Source organism: Vicugna pacos, chromosome 18 (genome assembly GCF_048564905.1).
Source record: "Vicugna pacos chromosome 18, VicPac4, whole genome shotgun sequence".
NCBI lineage: Eukaryota > Metazoa > Chordata > Mammalia > Artiodactyla > Camelidae > Vicugna > Vicugna pacos.
Window position 1 is genome coordinate 40,651,795 of NC_133004.1, and position 17,079 is coordinate 40,668,873.

The following is a 17,079-nucleotide window of genomic DNA, read 5'->3' on the forward strand; positions in this document are numbered from 1 at the left end:
CCAAAGGGGAAAGGAGGGGATGGATAAATTAGGAGTTGGGGATTAAGAGATGTCCACTACTATATATAAACCATAAAAAATTAACCCCAAAATTATTTATAATAAAATATAAAACAAATAAGCAACAAGGACCTACAGTATAGCACAGGGAATTATATTCAACATCCTGCAATAACCTATAATAGAAAAGAATCTGAAAAAGAATATATATACATGTATAACTGAATCACTTTGCTATACACCTGAAACTAACACAATATTGTAAATCAACTATACTTCAATAAAAATATTTTTTAAAGAAAGGAAGAGAGTTATGAATTGTGGAGACAAAAAATAAAAAAGATCCTTAACTTAGTCACATCTGCAAAGATGCTTTTTCCAAGTAAAGTAGCATTTACAGGTTACAGGGAGAAGGACCTGTTATCTTTGGGAGCCAATATTCAGCCTACCACAGATGCTGTTCACTGAGACATTCACGGAAGAGGAACAGGTTTACATGGGGGCAGGAAGATGAAAAATGACTAGTTCAAGGTGATGCAACAAGTTAGGGACAGGGACAGAACTGGACCCCACGCCCCCACTCTTTCCACTGTCTTGTAACCATGCAGATGGGTCCACAAGTGGACCTGGCTAAGAGTGTCACCCTTTGATACCGAACCTAGTAAAGCAGTAACAACCACAGCAACAAGAGCAGGGCAAATAAACATTTTTGAAGCTAAACCACCCAGAAAGTGGTCAGCAAGTATGTTGCAGATAGATACAGCATCATATTTCTTGAAACCAAATGACCAAGTAGTATTCTGAAGCTCTATCTGTTGCAAAGAAAACAACTTATTCACTTATATTGTAACTTGCATGTCCATATCTCAACATGGTTTAGGGAGGCTCCTGGAGATCACTATATGTTTTCTGGAACAACAGAAGACCCTTACATCCAAAGCATAGGCTAAATTCGTATAACATCAAGTAGAGCTTTGCTGGTAACTGAGAACATGAAAGAATTAACAAAAGACCAGTACTCCTGATATCCATGGAAAAGGTAGCTGCATTTCTACCACTGAAGAAAGTTATTCTAAACTATGGCTCCTCTGTATCTTGCCTCCAGCCTTCCCACCTGATTGTTGAGAACGACATGAATACTCTGGCCTTGGCTGATGCTTTCTCAACAAATGTACCCTTTCTGTAGGCAAGAAATGAAGGATTTCACGTTTAAGATAAGGGCCATTCTTCCCACCGAAGTTAAAAGCTAATGGAAATGTTGTGTCTGCCAAGTATTCCCACTTCAAAAGGAAAGTTCTTGGTGCTTTGATGAGAGCAACACCTCATCTGTCTTTTAAAATATGCCTCCTTTCTCTAAAGCCTCAGTGTAGATTTACTCCATGCTTACAGCTCTTTGGATGAGACATAATTATAGATCTTAGACTTTCAGAGTGTTGTGTAAAAAAGAAATAACTCATCCATTTTATATTTATAGTCCTAACAGAGTTTTGTGATAAGTACTTTATGCAAGAACCAACTTTTCTATCTTTTTTCATCTTTCGTGTGATTTTACAAGGCCCGGAAAGTATCTGGGTGTGAGTTAACCATACCACATAATGAAGTATTTTGTTCAGAAGAATAAAATTCTAATTTTACCAGCGTATGAGGAACTTGGTTTCTACTGATAGAAACCCATTTCAAATACTTTTCGAGAGTATTTTGCAAATCCACCTACACTCAATTTCTCACCCTTTTTGGGATGCAACTGTTAAAAAGCAATAAGTTGTGTCTGCATTTTTAAAAAATAGCGACAATGGCTTTAAGATATCAATCGTAAATGAGATGAAGAATAATCTAAAGAAAATCGTTACATATGAGACTAGTGGGAGACAGTAGGTGAGAGGTCAGATACACACGCCAGCCAGTTAGCGTGGACTTGATTCTGTTAGCCGTATAAGAGGCCTAAGCAGAGCAGGGACAATTACTTCAGTGGCCGCGTGGAGAACACACAAGAGAATGTCTGAAATACAGCACCGAAGATTGGCACGAAGAGAAAGGGCAAGAGTCCGTAAGTACTGGGGCTGCAAACATCGTGCTCGAGTGGACAAGAAGGGAGAGGCTGGGAGGATTTGCAGGTGCTCGAGGTGTAGCAGTTAATCAACGACTACATTTCCCATAACCCTTAGGGCAGCACCGCCCGCACCTCCCAGAGGGCTGTGCGATGCTGGCGCGGGGCGTCCGTAGAAACAAAAGAGGTAAACAGAGGGGAATGTACACTTTATGTTGTTTTATAACCAAATTTCCCATCCTTCTTTTCTGTTTTATCTCTCTTCTCTGTCTCCAGCTCCTCTGTTCACCGGCTTCAGGGGCCCAGAATTACCTCTGGACTGGTCTCCTGGGCAACAACTCGACGTTACCTTTTTGGTGCCGCGCCACCAAAAGCGGAGTGTGCCCGGAGACTCCTGGGAAATGTAGTTCGGCCTCCCGGAGCCCCCGCCCGGCGAAAGGCTCTGCCTCCTCGGGCCCCAGAACGAAGGGGTGCGTGGGTGGGCGGGGAGTGGGACCGGCCCGTTTGGAAGCCGTGGGGTTGAAGGCTGCTCTGCGTACGGTCACCCGACGAGCCCAGCCCGCCTCCGTGGTAACCGTTGGCCGCGGAGGACTCTAGGAAGTGTAGTTGGGCGGGACCGGCCCGTGCCCGAGTTCCGAGCTGCGGCCGTTACCGGCAGCCGCCGCCATCAGAGCAATTTTGCGGCATCCGGGCGAGCTCCTCCCGCTTTACCCCGGCCTCGGAGCTCCCAGGCAGGTGGTCAGCCGCCCCGAAAAGGGGTGTGTTGGCCCAGGCCCTACCGGCCCTCTGGGGTATGTCACGGCGAGGATGCCCTGGGAATAGGTTTGGCTGTGGTTTCAGTAGACGCACACGTTGAACAGTGATAAGAGGGGAGATCTGAGTGGATCAGTGGAACCTTTAGAAAGCATCTAGTCTAATTCTCTCTTGTTAGAGAAGGGGGGACCGAGGCCCAGGCAGAGTCAGTGATTTGCCCCAAATCTGCTCACGCCTTTATTTTCAGCACAAAGTGTCTAGCACAGAACAGGCGCTCAAGCATTTGCAAAGCATCATTTCGTTCTAAGACAAAGTGATGAAGTACAACAAATTACAATTTAAAAAAAAATTTAAGTGGGAAGTGTACCTAAAGAGACTTACCAGCCAAATGCTGCCTGTAAACCTTATTTGGATCATGACTCTAACAACCAGTTGTGCAGTTTTTTACAATCGGGGAAATGTGAACGTTGACGATGTTAAGGAATCCGCCAAAGTAATTGTCCGTGCTCTACTTAGAGCTTTTACATGATTAAAAGAATCAGACAGCTCCACGATCAAGTTTCAGAAGCTACTGGGGAGAGGTAGGTTGGATTCAGAAAAACTACAATTTCTGGGATGTTCTGACAGTTTTTGAGAACAGCTAGACAGACTATTTGAAACCAGGACATTTAGGGAAATTGTCAGGAAATATGGTCATATCAATAGATCCAAATTACATTTACTTTAACATAATCAAAGTTATTTAGTTTTTAAAATAGCTATTTTATCAAAACTTGAATCAACATTTAATTTAAAATCATTAAGCTGTGCACCTTAAATATAGATAATTTTAAATTCTCAACTATACGTCAATAAAGCTGAGGAAAATTTTTTAATAAAATTTAAAAACTTTACATTATCTTTGGGAAACAGGATTATGAAGGATTTTCTTTTTGTACATCTTTATTAAACATGTAACATCTGATTGTGTTTTGCAGGGAACAGATGTTGCTTTGTCATCAGAAAATAATAATTTCAGGGGGTGGGTATAGCTCAGTGGTAGAGCGCATGCTTAGCATGCACAAGGTCCTAGGTTCAATCCCCAGTACCTCCACTAGAAAAAAGGGGGGGGGGGATAATTTTTAGAGAAATACACTGGAGTAGGGGAGAAGTTTAACAAGGCATTTTCTAAAAAGAAAAAGCGAATGATTACCTTTATTTCCTTTAGAGCTCCCAACTTTCTTCATCGTCTCCAGGACAGGAAGTTTTCTGCAGGGAGACGGCACCTCCACTGCCAGCACGAGAATCACCGCGCATCACCATCTTCAGCCGATGGAGACCCATTTCAAAGGTGGATCTTGGGAGCTCCACCCGCTCCAAGCCATTGGTAAGAGGCAGCATCTCCTGGGGAGAAGATTGGTGTCTTCCATCCTTTTTCCCAGGCCTCCTGTGCTGAAAAGCAGAACAGAAAGTCACAGCTTACAGGTCTTGGCTGGGAGCTGAGTGTCCCATCCGACTAGCATGAGACATTAAATCCAAAACTCAGAGAGGTCCTGAGGTCATTGGAGGGCAGCAGAGAGTCTCAGCCATGCACAGGTGCCCCAGCCACAGCTGGGTGTCCTTCATTTGGTGAAGAATTACACCAGATGCAATACTGGGCTGTTCTGAGTTCAGGTGTGATAGCTTTTTAGCCAAACCACACTCCACACTGTGGCTTACAGAGACCTTTACTGTCAGCGGCATAATCTTTTCTTCTTCCCTTCATGGGTTCTGTAGTCAACATCTAAAGGGAACCAGGGCGATCAAGCCACATTGTGGGGTGTATGGAGGCAGGGTCCTGCTCCAGGGAAAGGCAGGCTGTTGGGAATCAAGAGAACAGGAACCCGATGAGGCATCCACCCCAACCTGAGCAGGGAGCAGGCAGAGAGGAGAGGTGGACATGCTCCTGGCTCCTCCTCCACAGAGGAGTCATTACATCGCTGCTTCTGTTTGCTGTAAATTCTCAGAATTCAGTACATTTCTCTAACAGGACCAGACACGCTCATTGCAAAGCCAAGTAACACCACTAGGGGGTTGCTGCTTTAGATCCGCACTGCCCACTGATCTTTGCATAAACACGGGGAACCAAGGTTTGACCTCACCAATTTGGACGTGTCCACAGACACTTACACCAGGGGAACATCAAGTCCCTTATTGTGGGAGTGTGGTTTGACTGAAAAGCTCCCAAGATGAAATTAGTAGCACACTGGACAACTTCTAGAGTCTCCTGTCACTGATGGCATCCTTAGGACACGGAGGTAGGGGCGACATTCATCCGGCGCCACCAGAGTGGGTGGATGGGTTGCTGAGGTATTGAAATGCTCCTGGATTTTTAGGTGAGCAGCTGCTGCCCTGTGTCCCCGAGTGCCCACCAGCCACTTTGGCCACCCCAGCGACTCCTCGCTGACCCTCAGGGTTTTTCCAAGGTCCAGCATCTAATGATTTTCATCAAGTCCTGCAGGAGGCCTTTGGGTCTCTGCCTCTAGGTCTCCAGATGAGACCAGCCTCTGTTCTAGTTGGTGAAGTGTTTCTAACATCCTCCTTGGCCTTAAGCTTTTACACAGCTTTACTGCCCTAGCCCACGCAGGACAGCTGCACGGTGTAGTGAGTGCTAGAACCAGTGGATTTGGGTCCTGGCTCCACTGCATCCCAGCTGTGCAACCTTGAGCAAGTCCTTTAACTTCTCTGAGCCTCCGTTTCCTCATCTGTAAGCATCAGCATAATAGGTGAGAAAGTACTTGGTAAATGACAAAGTACCCACATACAAAAGTTATTTTTTAAATTATTGTTTACAATGTGTGTGAGTTCTTTGTCCAAAGCCAGACCGTCCCCTCAAAACCAGCTTTCTTCCCTCTGCCTCGGCTCCTTCCTTCTACCCTTTCTTTCAGTTACCCAAGCTTCGACCCCCTGTGGCCTCCAAGGGATGCCCCAGGACTCTTGCTCTTTGTGGGTCACTAACCCTGGCCCCTGGGGCAGCTGCCTCAGCCACCTGCGTAGCACACCCTCTTCCTGTGTGGCCAGGAGAGCTCCGACGATTCTCCCCAGACTTCTCAGACATCCCCTCCTGTCACCCCACTACCGCTTCAGCCCCCTGCTTCTTCCTCATCTTCTCCTCTGGTTTATAAAATAATAATTTAGGGGCTTTTCCTTACAATACATGTTCAACGATAAAACATCTGGAAAACACAGATGTGCCTAAAAAATGAAAGTAATTCATAATCTCACCATATACATATAGTACCTTATAACCTGCTTTTTAAAAGAAATGTATGCTCTTTAAATATTCTTCTGCAACCTCATTTTTCATTGCTGTGTCACATGCTGTAATTCATGTAACCAGTCCCCTGTGGCAGGCAGGGGCTTTATTTCACTAGCCTTTTTTTTTTTGCACAGCAAACAGGGAATATTTGAATTTTCTACATATGACCAGGAGTGAGGACCAGGAATGCAGCTCAGACCAGGAACATGGCAGAAAAGAGACCCCCACGGGTGACTCACGCAGAACCCAGGGCAGGTTTGCAGGCACCAGAGCTGGGGGACACTTCAAAATGTTCCAGGACCTTAGACCAGCGTCAGGGAACGTCCCAGAGGGGAGGCCGAGCAGCAGCCCTGCCCCAGGGAAGAGTTCTGAGCAGAAGAGAGAAGAGAGAAGCCACGGAGGTGATGAGAGTGACCAGAACTTGTCCCCTGTCGGAAAAGTTGTCCAGACAGAGACCCCACGGATGTAACACACATGGCTTTAGTTTCTGAGCAGACCCACCCCTCCGCATCAGAACCCGCACAGGAGAGAAGCCCCACATGCGAGCATGTGGAATACACTTCCAGATCGCTCAGAACCCGGCAGTCAGGCTGACTGTGTGACCAGGTCAGGAGGGTTCTACTTTCATGGGAGAAAAGTGAGCACATGAGAGAAAGGCAGAGGGGCAGGGACCACCAGGTCGGGGTGTGTGTAAGCTGAGGGGCACAGCTGGGAGGGCAGCCTTCCGGAAGCCCAGTTCCCAGCACAGGCCTTCTCTGTGTGGCTTTGTGACCAGCTGCACGTGTGCCCCGTGGCTGTGGACGGGCACAGGGAGCTCCTCACCAAGCCACTTAGCTCTCACATTAGTCCCCTGGCCTCCACTTTCGTCCCCTTTTGGGGCACTTTTCTGTCACCTCTGCTCTTTGTTAAAAAACGATACATTGTTTTGTCTTACCAACAAAATAATATATGTCCAAGTTTTGAAATATGTATAAACAAAATGAAAAAAATGTAGTCATCTACCAGAATCAATTCCAGAATCACTGGTAATCATTTCTAGCATTTCGCTTCTTATCTGTGTGTGTGTGTGTGTATATATATTCTCACATATATATATATATATACACACACACACACACAATCTTCTCAATAATTCAGGTTTCTCTGAAAAAAAAAAAAAAAAGAGAGAGAGAGAGAGGCGGGGCACCTCCTGGGGTTGACAGCTACTTGCAGCCCGGACTTCATTTCACCAGGCTTACCCAGTGAGAACCCAGAGCCCGTCCCAGGCCTGTGTGGGACACAGGAGCAATACCTCTTTCAGCCACCAGAGGGGGATACTTGCTCACACACGTCTGTCCCAAAGCCGCCTGTCTGGGGCACCCTCAGGTCAGTCCTTCAAGCACCAGAGGTTTTCTCCTTGGTTGAGGCGGCTCCTGTGGAGCCACGCGCACTCAGTCCTAGCTTTATTGCTCACTCTGCTCACTGCACCTCTTGGAAACCTCCTTGGTTCCTGAGGGAAAAGGACAGAACGCACATACTCACTTCCACCACGTCTACTCTAGTTTGATGAGACCTTGGACAGCTGTCTCCTCGCGGCTGGGCCTTGGGCTTGGGGAGGGGGATAAACTACAGACAGCTCAATGCCTCCCTGAGATGAACACTCTTCACGGCTTCCCATTGTTCTTAGGGCTGGTCTGAGCTCCTTCTGAGGCCCCGGATGACCTAGTCCCTCCTTGCCCCGCTCCATGTCACACACCCTGTCCTCCTCACATACACGGCACTGGCCCTCTTCTGGCTCCTTCCACTTTGCTTGCCGCCCACAGACCTCACAGTGCGCTTCTTCCCAGCACACACCAGGCTGATGGTCATTCTTCCAGGTCTTACCTGACATATCACTCCTTCCCAGGAGCCCCCCTCAGCCCTGCGAGTCTAGGTAAAGATTTTCCTCTGTGCTTCCATGGAGCCCAGTACCTCCCCTTTCAAAACGCACAGTATATCTGATCACAGGCCTCCTTCTAGAAGAGAAGTTCCATGAGGGCAAGACCGTATCTGTCTTCTGCACGTGCAGCCCCAGCACGAAGGACAAAGTCTGGCCCTCCACAGAGCTCAGTAAAGATTTGCTAAATGGATGAACAGACGTTGAACAAGTGAATGAATGAGTGTGCCCTTCCCCATTCCCCAAAGTGAAATTTACAAGAGCCAGTCCCCTTCTCTCCTTCCATCCCCCTTCCATTCCTGCTTCACCAGGCACCTCTCATTGTCCCCAAAGCCTCTGGAAATATCGTCCAAGGAACAGTGGTGCTAAAGGACCCGTTTTCTCCTTGTGGCGGGAAGACAGTGGGATCAGGAGTGAAACAGAGCCAGACTGGCTGTGCCACTTGCCAGCTGTGTACAGAATTTATTTACAAAGTGGAGACCAGGGGTACTACGCCCGCAGGGAGCTCGGAGAAAGCACACACTAGCCCATCCCGGGGGCCGCAGTCGTTAGATCAGAGTTCCTCCCTCCGTCCCCAGCGCTCTCTGAGGCTCCGCCTGCAAAATCTCAGGACACAGACACTCCTGCAGTCTCAAAGTGCTGCTGCTTTCCTGATTGCTCTCTCTCATCCCCAGGGTTGCCTGAGCCACTTGGGGTTACAACTCTTTGTCCCCTGTCCTTTATCCCAGCACTGATAACATGACAGGTACAGAGTAGAGTAGATGCTCAAAAGATATTTGTTGAATGAATGAACGAATGGACTAGTTACAGCAGCATCCCTTGGGGCGTGTCCGCCAGTGGTCATACGTAATAGTGATCACCAGCCTCCTGATGGCCAGGTGGCCTCCTGCCCACTGGGCAGCACCAGTCACAGGTGGGCAGTGGAAGACATAAGGCCAGGACTTTACTGAAGGGCAGGAAGGAGCATGAAGAAACATCTCAGCCCCTCGGAAAAGGAAATTGCCAGAGCCCCGGACCCAGGCTTCTCCTCTGCATGGTACTAGGTCCCCCAGCAAGCGGACCCCAGGGATCGTATGTGTGCAGCTGTGGCCCCCCACAGGGTGTCTCATTCTGTAACTGGTGCCAAAAGTGCAAGTTCCAACAAAATCGTTTTCTAAACTTGCCCTTTCATCATGTTTTTCTCTTACTCGATATGTGCTCTGAGGCCCCTCTGACAGTCCTCCTCAGGCCCCCGTGGTCCTCCCCATGTTTCCTGAGGTCGGAGCCCCCTGCCAAGAGTCCCCTTATTCATGACAGGCACCCACCCTCTCTCCAGTCAGAACACCCGGGTCATGAATGAGGCCTGTGTCTTCTGAAATGACCACCACCCCCAAGTCATTACACGGAAAGGATTTAGCTCCAGGATGGCTCACCCGCTGTTGGGTGAGGGCTGTTTTCTCGGAGCGCCTGTACCCTTGGGAGGACGTACATTTTCTCGGTGTGATATTCTCAAGGCTGAGCTTCTGATTTGCACTCTACCTGCTTCACTTACACTCTGCAAGTTCTCACCTCTGTTAGCTGCTCGCCTCGCTCTGAGGATTTTCCTACGTTGGCACCATTCATAGAGAATCTCCAGTACGAATTAGGAGATGAATGGAAATTTTCCCTATTCAGAATGTTCAGAGATGTCCTCTGCTGTTGAACTCTTTGATGTTCCATCAGAGTCCGGTCCAAATGTTCGGCCACGTGTATCATGCCAGTGGGGCGAGGTTTGGGCTAAAGAGTCTGTGGTTCCCCAAAGTGAGATCGTCAGCATCAAATCCCCAAAGCCTAGCCGCTGAGGAGCAGCGGTCCTCCCAGGACAGCCTCCGCGGGGGTTCTGCTTTGGCAGAAAGACTGAGCGTTGGTTTGACAGCATGTCCCTGGCCCTGGCCTCACACTGTGACAACATCACAGGAGACGAGTGTCACCAGCCCACAAAGCTCTGTGCCTGACAAACCCTCTAGCCTCTGGCTGTTGTGACTCCAGCAGCAAGAAGAGGAAGTAGCCCTGGCTGAACCCTTTATTCCAAGGCGGGTGATGAGGGAACCATGTCTGAGCACCTGTGGTCATGGCTCACATGCAGCCCCCCCAGGAACGCAGCATCCCTCCAAATGCGGCCCGGCCCAAAGCCACCTCTTCCATGAAGCCTTTCTGGGGCCCTGCAGGCCTGCACTGGGGCTCCCACCCAGTGCTCTGCTCACCAGGTCCACTGCCCCGAAGACCCATTTTAGACCCCTGTAATGCTCTGGTCCTTCCTGACCTCCTTATGCCTTTTCCTTCTTAGACAGACTTAAAGGTCTGAGGAAGAACCACATCTTGTCGTTTGTTTTCTCCACAGCGCCTCTGAACGCCAAGCTCGGGACGACTTGTGGATGGCGTGCGGCCATGGAGACACCGCTGTTAGTGCAGATGGATTTGTGGTTCAGGGCAGTTGCAGTTGGTGATGTGTTTACCTTTGAAGACGCAGCCTGCCTTCCCTGGGATGGTTGTTGGCTGTCCTCTTCCAGGCCACACAGGAAGAAGGTGACAGTCCTAATTGCCACCCCTCCCCCAACATCCCCCCACCACCACCAGGAAGCCAGACGCTTGGTCCCCATTGCCTGGGCGCTGCCTGAGAGGCACTGTTGGCTGCCACAACTTGTGTGAACCTTGGGGGTGACCTTGAGGGGGCAGGCAGGGAAAGGCAAGAATCAGCATGTTGGAGAGCTGGCCAGTGTCCTGGTTAAGGCTGGCTGGCTCAGGGTCCACCCTCAACGTGAACTTGGAGCTCTTTGAGGGCAAGGCCTATGTCTGAAGCATCCTGCACTCCCAGTGCCTCACTTGACATGTGGCACATAGTAGGTGTTCATTTGGCACGGTGTAGGTGATTGCTCCTGAGGAGACCAGCAACCAAGGAGCATTTGGAGGCAACCAGGAAAACAGATGTTAAGGACTGTCCTGGAACGTGCCCCTGGGCCACCCCCATGACTGTATCATCCTTTTGGTCCATGGCGAAGCTCTGGGTCAAGCACAAAAAGCAGAAATGTCCCTTGTGTTTTGTTGGCTACAAAATCTGGCTCTCCTGCAAAAAGGGGGACAAATTCTCTGTATCTATTTGTGCAGGAATTTATAGCCTTGGCGCTCTCTTCTAAATGTCTTTGAAAGCTAGTAAGTTAGAAATGTTCTTGGTGGGGAGACAAAGGGCTGGTCCCTAGGGTTGGCACTGCCCTAAAGAGCTGCCTTTCCTGGGAACCCAAGGCTGCATCTAAATGGGTTAACGTGGTGAAGACGTGGGCAGGTCGTTTAGGGTTGAGGAGAGAAAGGGAAGGCCCTTCCAGCTGCCTCTCTGTCTGTTCACTAGGGTCTTGCGGGCTCACACTGCCGTCTCTGGGCGGGAGGACAGCTGTTCGCTGGGTTTTTGGGCTGCTCTCTGGGAATTTGATGGCTGGAATGTCGTTAACACTGGGTCTCAGGAGTACCTTCTCTAAGGACTGCCCCAAGACCAAACAGAATAAGAAATAAAAGAAACGGGTAGAGGAGCTGAAATGGCCAACCAGGGGAAGGCTCCTGGGAGAACAAGGGACTGGGGGGCAGGGGACTCCGAGCTCAGCACTCCTAGGGAGCTGGCAAAGGCCTGTCCAAAGAAGCTGTTCCAGAGGCTTCTAGGAAATTGCTTAAGAAACTAGGTCTGAAAGGAAAGCTGTAAAGTGCTTTATGGTATGTAAAGTCACCCCCCAGCCCCACTCCTCCTACGGAGGACACCAGTGGCCCTCCCCCTCAGAACAGCCACGCCAGCTCTTGTGATGAGCACCAGCGAGCTTGTCCCCCTCCCGGGGGCTTGGGCCCCCGTCACCAAGCGTGTGAGAGACCCGGACAGTAGCTGTAGCGAACGTGCGCTTAGTGCTTCGCATGCAGTGTCTCATTTCATCCTCCCACAAGCCTTGAAATGGGATGTTTCTATCCTCAGGTTACCAATGAAGAAACTGAAAGGCAGAGAGGTTAAGTAACTTGCCCAAGGTCATGCCTCTAAGAAGTAGAGGCGCAAGGGTTCAAGTTAAGGTCTGCCCCATGCCCTGTGCTTTGGAAAGTTCTAGTTTTCCCGTTGCAGGATTTTTAATTCCATTTGCTGGAATGGCTAGTCCATTTTCTGTCCCTGTTACACGGTCATCTTGCAATAGTCCTTCCTGCTTCTACAGTCTCTTCTGTGGCCTGTCAAAGCGGCAAAATGGTTTCTAAGAAAACAAGTCCTGTACGTACCGAGCGCTCCCCACCCCTATTAAAGCCACGTTCATGAGAAATGCCCAGCTTTCTACTGGCAGTCACTGGAATTTCTGCCGTGGGAATTTGGGGGGAGAGTCTGAGTCCTGGCAGGCTCAATCTGTGATTATGCCCTGCGTTCCTTAAGTCGAGTGTCAGGCAGAACAAAGCAGGAACATCTTATTTCTGCTCCACCCTGTCTGGACCGCAAACAGAGTGACCTGAACAGCTGGATTTGGCTGAGCCTCAGTTCTGTCTGCCAGCCGGACTCCTCTCCCTGTCTCCCAGGGGCATCCACTGAGATGGGGCTGAAATGGCCAGAATGGCTCTTTCACTCCTGTCTCTGGTGCCTCTGTGTTCACCCACATGGCATCTCTCAGGAGAGGAGCCTGATCTTACGGTGTTGCCCTGGGCTCCAGGAGCCCACTGTCTAAGCTCTTCTCCACTGCGCTGTACCTGTCCCAGCCCCCACCTCCCCTTCTGCGGGGAACAGCCTCATTCAGCCCCCACTGCCAGGTGGCTGTGTTGTATCATGTGACCCTGTCTCCATCCCCCGCCCCACATGCAGGTCATGGGACCAGGATCCATATAGGGTGGCCCACACCTTTTGAAGTCACTTGGCTCAGACATAAAGAAAGCCAGTCAGACCAGTCAGATTCCCCTTTTAGGAAATCTGAACCCCCAAATCAGACAGGATGGACAGCCTGTGACAAGCTGTCACAAGGGCAAGTAGGGCCTGGATGAACCACTGTGCTGAACAGAATGATGGTGAAGGATAAACTGGGAAATTGAAGAAAAACAAAACAAGCGATGGCATGGAGAAAATGCACTTACAGTTGGGGGAACAGTGAGCCTCTTTTGCAAAAAGATAAAGGAGGGAATGACCAGAGCAAAGCTGGGACTCCATGAAAGGCAGAGAGAGAAGCCAGGCCTGGAGCCACCTGATGCCGGGAGCTCCCCAGGCCCGCCTTGCCCCTGGGAGTCACTGCAGCCAGCCTGGTACTTACTCCCTTTGCTGTCTGTTGGCTTAGAAGAGGGCACGTGACTTAGTTCTGCCGACAAAACTTAGAGGGAAATGGCTGGAGGACCTTCTGGGAAAAATTTTGTTTTCTGATTAAAAGAGAGAGAGTAAAGAGGCCTGTCCCTTCTTCCCACTTTGGACATGGATGTCTGAGATATGATACTTGGAGCTGTAGCAGCCATTTTAAGACCAAGAGGCAACAAGACCAAGGGAAAAAGCCAACATACCAAGGTTGGCCGACCAGACAGACAAAAAAGCCTGGGTCTTTGATGATACTGTTGAGCCACTATACCTATCCTGGAACCACCTACTTCCAGTCTCTCTGATCTATAAATTAAATCCCTTTATTTTCTAAGCAGATTTCTGCTATTTGCAGCCTGAGGCCTTCTTAACCAGGACAGCACTCCTCTGAACCTCTCCATCATCAACTCCTTCCAGCCTCGTGGCTCTTGGTATACCTCCAAATGGAGAACCAGCCCAAGTGCAGACACTGGAAATCTTACTTACATGGTAGGAAATAAAAGTCAAGACTTGTCACAGCCTACACAGGCAAGAGCTCCAGCTCCTAGTTCCAACTCCTGAGGCCTCTGGGGCACCAGTGAGGGAAGAAAGATTCAGGAAAGTTCCAGACGTATGAGCGTGAGTCTTCAAAAATGGGGCACAGTGATGAATTTTAAAACAAATTAGTGGGGTAGGGGGGTGGGCAGTGCTGATCCCTGGGATGCAGAGCCTGAGCACAGGTAGCAAAGCCGTGGAAGAGCAGCACATTGGCAGGGGCAAGTGGCGACTGGGTCGGGTGAATTCTGGAGAAGGAGGCCAGTGTCCACAGCAGGATTTGATGAGCCCCAAGTACTAACTGGAAGGAGTTTAAGGCAGCTAGAACTAAACTGGTAGAAAACTAGGCCTTTTAATTACTCTCCAGCCAGCCTTAGCAACATTTTGTATCCTCTTAGGAATAAGGTGCCCTGAATTGTGGCCAGTCCCCACTTTCTTCATTGTTCATGTCTTTTCTACCAATCCCTTTTTCGCTACCATTTCTTCCTGTCTTCTCTAAGCACAGCCAGGAGCCAGAAATGCACAAGACCTGATTCTCTTCTCCCTCAGTTGGAGGACGAAGGTAGTGGCCGGCAAGGATGTCTTTTAGGAGACTCGGAATTCTAGGCTAGGATAAGGAGTTTGGTTGGGAGGAGAGAACTCAGTTGGTTGATAAGGACTAGATTAAGCTTTCTTCTCATCCAGCTTTCATCAAGCAGTGTGTTTTTTGTGTTGCTTCAACTCAAGAAAACGTGCCTGATCCTTCCCTTGTGACATGAGAAGTTGAACTCAAAAACTCTAGCCCTTCCTCTTTAAATTTCTAGTTTTAGATATAAAACAGACAGAAACTGGCATCCTCCTGATGTATCCTACAAATACAAATTATCCCGTTACATGCAGAACTTGAGAAAAATCACCAGCCCATTTCCCATCTCAAAATAGTCTTCAGCAGTAAAGAGAAGCAGCCCACAGAAGTTCCTCAAGTTAATGGGGCCCGAACATGGATGAGTTGCAGTCATATTAGAATTTGCAACCTCCAGATCCTGCCAGTAAGCCTCCCCTGCCTCAGTGCAGTCTTTATTTGCCCTCCTCGTTTTAGGGAGTCCTGCCCCCGAAGGCCAGAACCAGGCCGACTCTGCTGTTAGCCTGCTGTATTACTTCATTCATTCAGCAGAAATGTACCAGATACCGAGTAGAATGAGAAGTTAAGCTTAGAAAAGCAAGGCTAACGTGGGGAAGATAAGTCACGAGAGACAAAAAAAATTCTACAGATAAACAAAGAAATGAGCTTTGGTTCAACTGGAAGGAGCAAAACGTCTGAACCCCTACTCAGTGCAATTAATAAACCCTGAATCTCCTCCCCAAAACTCCCCGTGTATCAGTAAGGATTCTCTGCGATCCAATAAGGAAAAGAACTGCAGGCGTTTCCTCATTCTCCATAATCAAAGTTTTTCTCCAGAATGAATTAGCCTGATTACTGGCTAAAAGCTCTCCCGCAATCTTTACAACGAGAGTGTTTCTTTCCTGTGCATTCACCCAAGATGAGAAGGAGCCCCGCTGTCCCCAAGTGATTTTCCACATTGGTTGTATTCACAGGCTCCCCTCCAGCATGAATGATCTGACGTTCAGTACGCCCCACGCTTCCCCTAGACAGCTACCCGCATTCACCACGAATGCCCGCGTTAAGTCCCGAATGAATTAGCTGACATTGTCTGAGGCTGGAACTCTGATTGAAGGTTCTTCCTCATCCATTACGCTCCCAGGGCTCCTATCTGCTTTGAAATCCCAGATGTCTAATTAGCACACTGAGCACTGTCTAAAATCATTTGCACATCCATTACGTGCATATGGTTTTTCTCCAGTGTGAATTCTCTGACGCTGAATGAGCTTTACTTTCCTGAAAGCCCTCACATTTATTGCATTTGTAGAATTCCCACTGCATGTGAATTGACTGATGCCATGTGGTGTCAGAATGCTGACGGATGCCTCCCACAAACCAGGACTGTCTCCAGGATGAAGGTTACCATGTTTGGTAGGATGGGAGCCCTAGAAAAGTTGCCTGTATTCATAACAAAGATGTTCTCTCTATGAGTACTGTAATATTGAATAAATTCTGAATTCAGTTCTAAGATTTGGCCACACAGTTTATTTGTGGGTTTTCTCACTTCTAAAAAGATGCCTACAGACTTGTACACTGTTCCCTAATTCATCGTATCCATGGGATAAGGTCCCCGATGGTTCTCTAGGATGTCCTTACATTCACAGACGTCTCTAAACTCGGACCCGGTTAGTATCCCGCAGGGACATTCTCAACGCATCCAGCTACGAGTGCGCTGATGCAGAAAGTTCCCGCTCGGCCCAGACTGTTGTTCTTGGTCCCGGGTTCACAATATGAAATTACAGAAACTGTAAATTTCAACCATTGTCTCTCAAAAGACAATCTCTTGGACTGAGAATGAAAGCTTTTGGGAGATTTGATGATAAGTGTCTTATTCACTTTTTCTTTCTTAACCCAATTTTGGTCACAGTGAGAAAGGTATCCATTAAAAATGCTCCCCTTCGCTAGTGACTGGGAGGGAGCTCGTTGGCAGTTACAAGGAGGCTCTTCCCACCCTCTTTCCTGATCTGAATGCTGGTCAGACGGGTGGGTTCACTTTGTGAAAATCCCGAAGTGGTATACTTTTTTCATAGTTTTCTTAAAAATCACTTCCCCGTCCTCCCAGGCAGCCCCAGGGCCAGTTCTAGCAAAAGAGATGTAAGCAGAATTGGGCTTCTGAGAAAACTTGCGACAAAGTGCAGACTCTGGAGCAGGAACCTTTTGCCTTTCCCCTACCTGCCCCCCTTCTTTCTGCCCGGATCCTGGACATGTTGCCTGAAGGTGTGGCAGCCATCCTGTGAGCACGTGGAGGAGGGCCACGTGCAAAAGATGGTACTGTGGCACTGTGAGTCGAAGGACGGTGCCAGGCCTGGTGGCCTTGAACATCTCACCTCCGGAATTTTCACTGTTTATAGTCTAGTGGGTGAGAAATGATTCATATTTGACTGTGAGTAAGGCTGGGCATCTTTTCCCATGTTTATTGCCTCTTGTTTTATTTTCTGTTCGTCTTTCCCTTTCTTCCTTTGCAAAACATCTGTACTCATTGAAGATGTTAGCCCTTGGGGTGTCAGATGTGTTGCAGATATCCTTCTGAATTGGCATTTGTCTTTTGAGTTTGCATTTGTGTTTAAACCAAACACAGATTATTGCATTTTTATTTTATGGCTTTGGAATTTTC

General features: G+C 48.6%; 1 protein-coding gene and 2 long non-coding RNA genes across 4 annotated transcripts in view; 1 reads left to right on the forward strand and 2 right to left on the reverse strand.

Moving 5' to 3' along the window:
* Nucleotides 1–4,116, reverse strand: part of COL26A1 (collagen type XXVI alpha 1 chain) — a 190,129-nt gene extending 186,013 nt beyond the window's left edge. Inside the window, exon 1 of the mRNA XM_072943162.1 lies at nucleotides 3,993–4,116. The gene's annotated coding sequence lies outside the window, so the exon portion shown is untranslated. The remainder of the gene's footprint in view (nucleotides 1–3,992) is intronic.
* LOC107033307 (uncharacterized) lies at nucleotides 2,443–15,933 on the forward strand. Of its 2 annotated transcripts, XR_012061288.1 has the most exons (4): nucleotides 2,443–2,838; nucleotides 3,048–3,381; nucleotides 4,008–4,166; nucleotides 10,352–15,933. It is a non-coding gene; the product is annotated as an uncharacterized lncRNA (long non-coding RNA). The 2 variants fall into 2 exon arrangements; XR_001458763.3 differs by having other exon boundaries at nucleotides 2,505–3,381.
* The window catches only part of LOC140687144 (uncharacterized), a 36,536-nt gene continuing 23,588 nt past the window's right edge, over nucleotides 4,132–17,079 (reverse strand). The window contains exon 3 of the long non-coding RNA XR_012061289.1: nucleotides 4,132–4,226. This is a non-coding gene — a long non-coding RNA (uncharacterized lncRNA). The remainder of the gene's footprint in view (nucleotides 4,227–17,079) is intronic.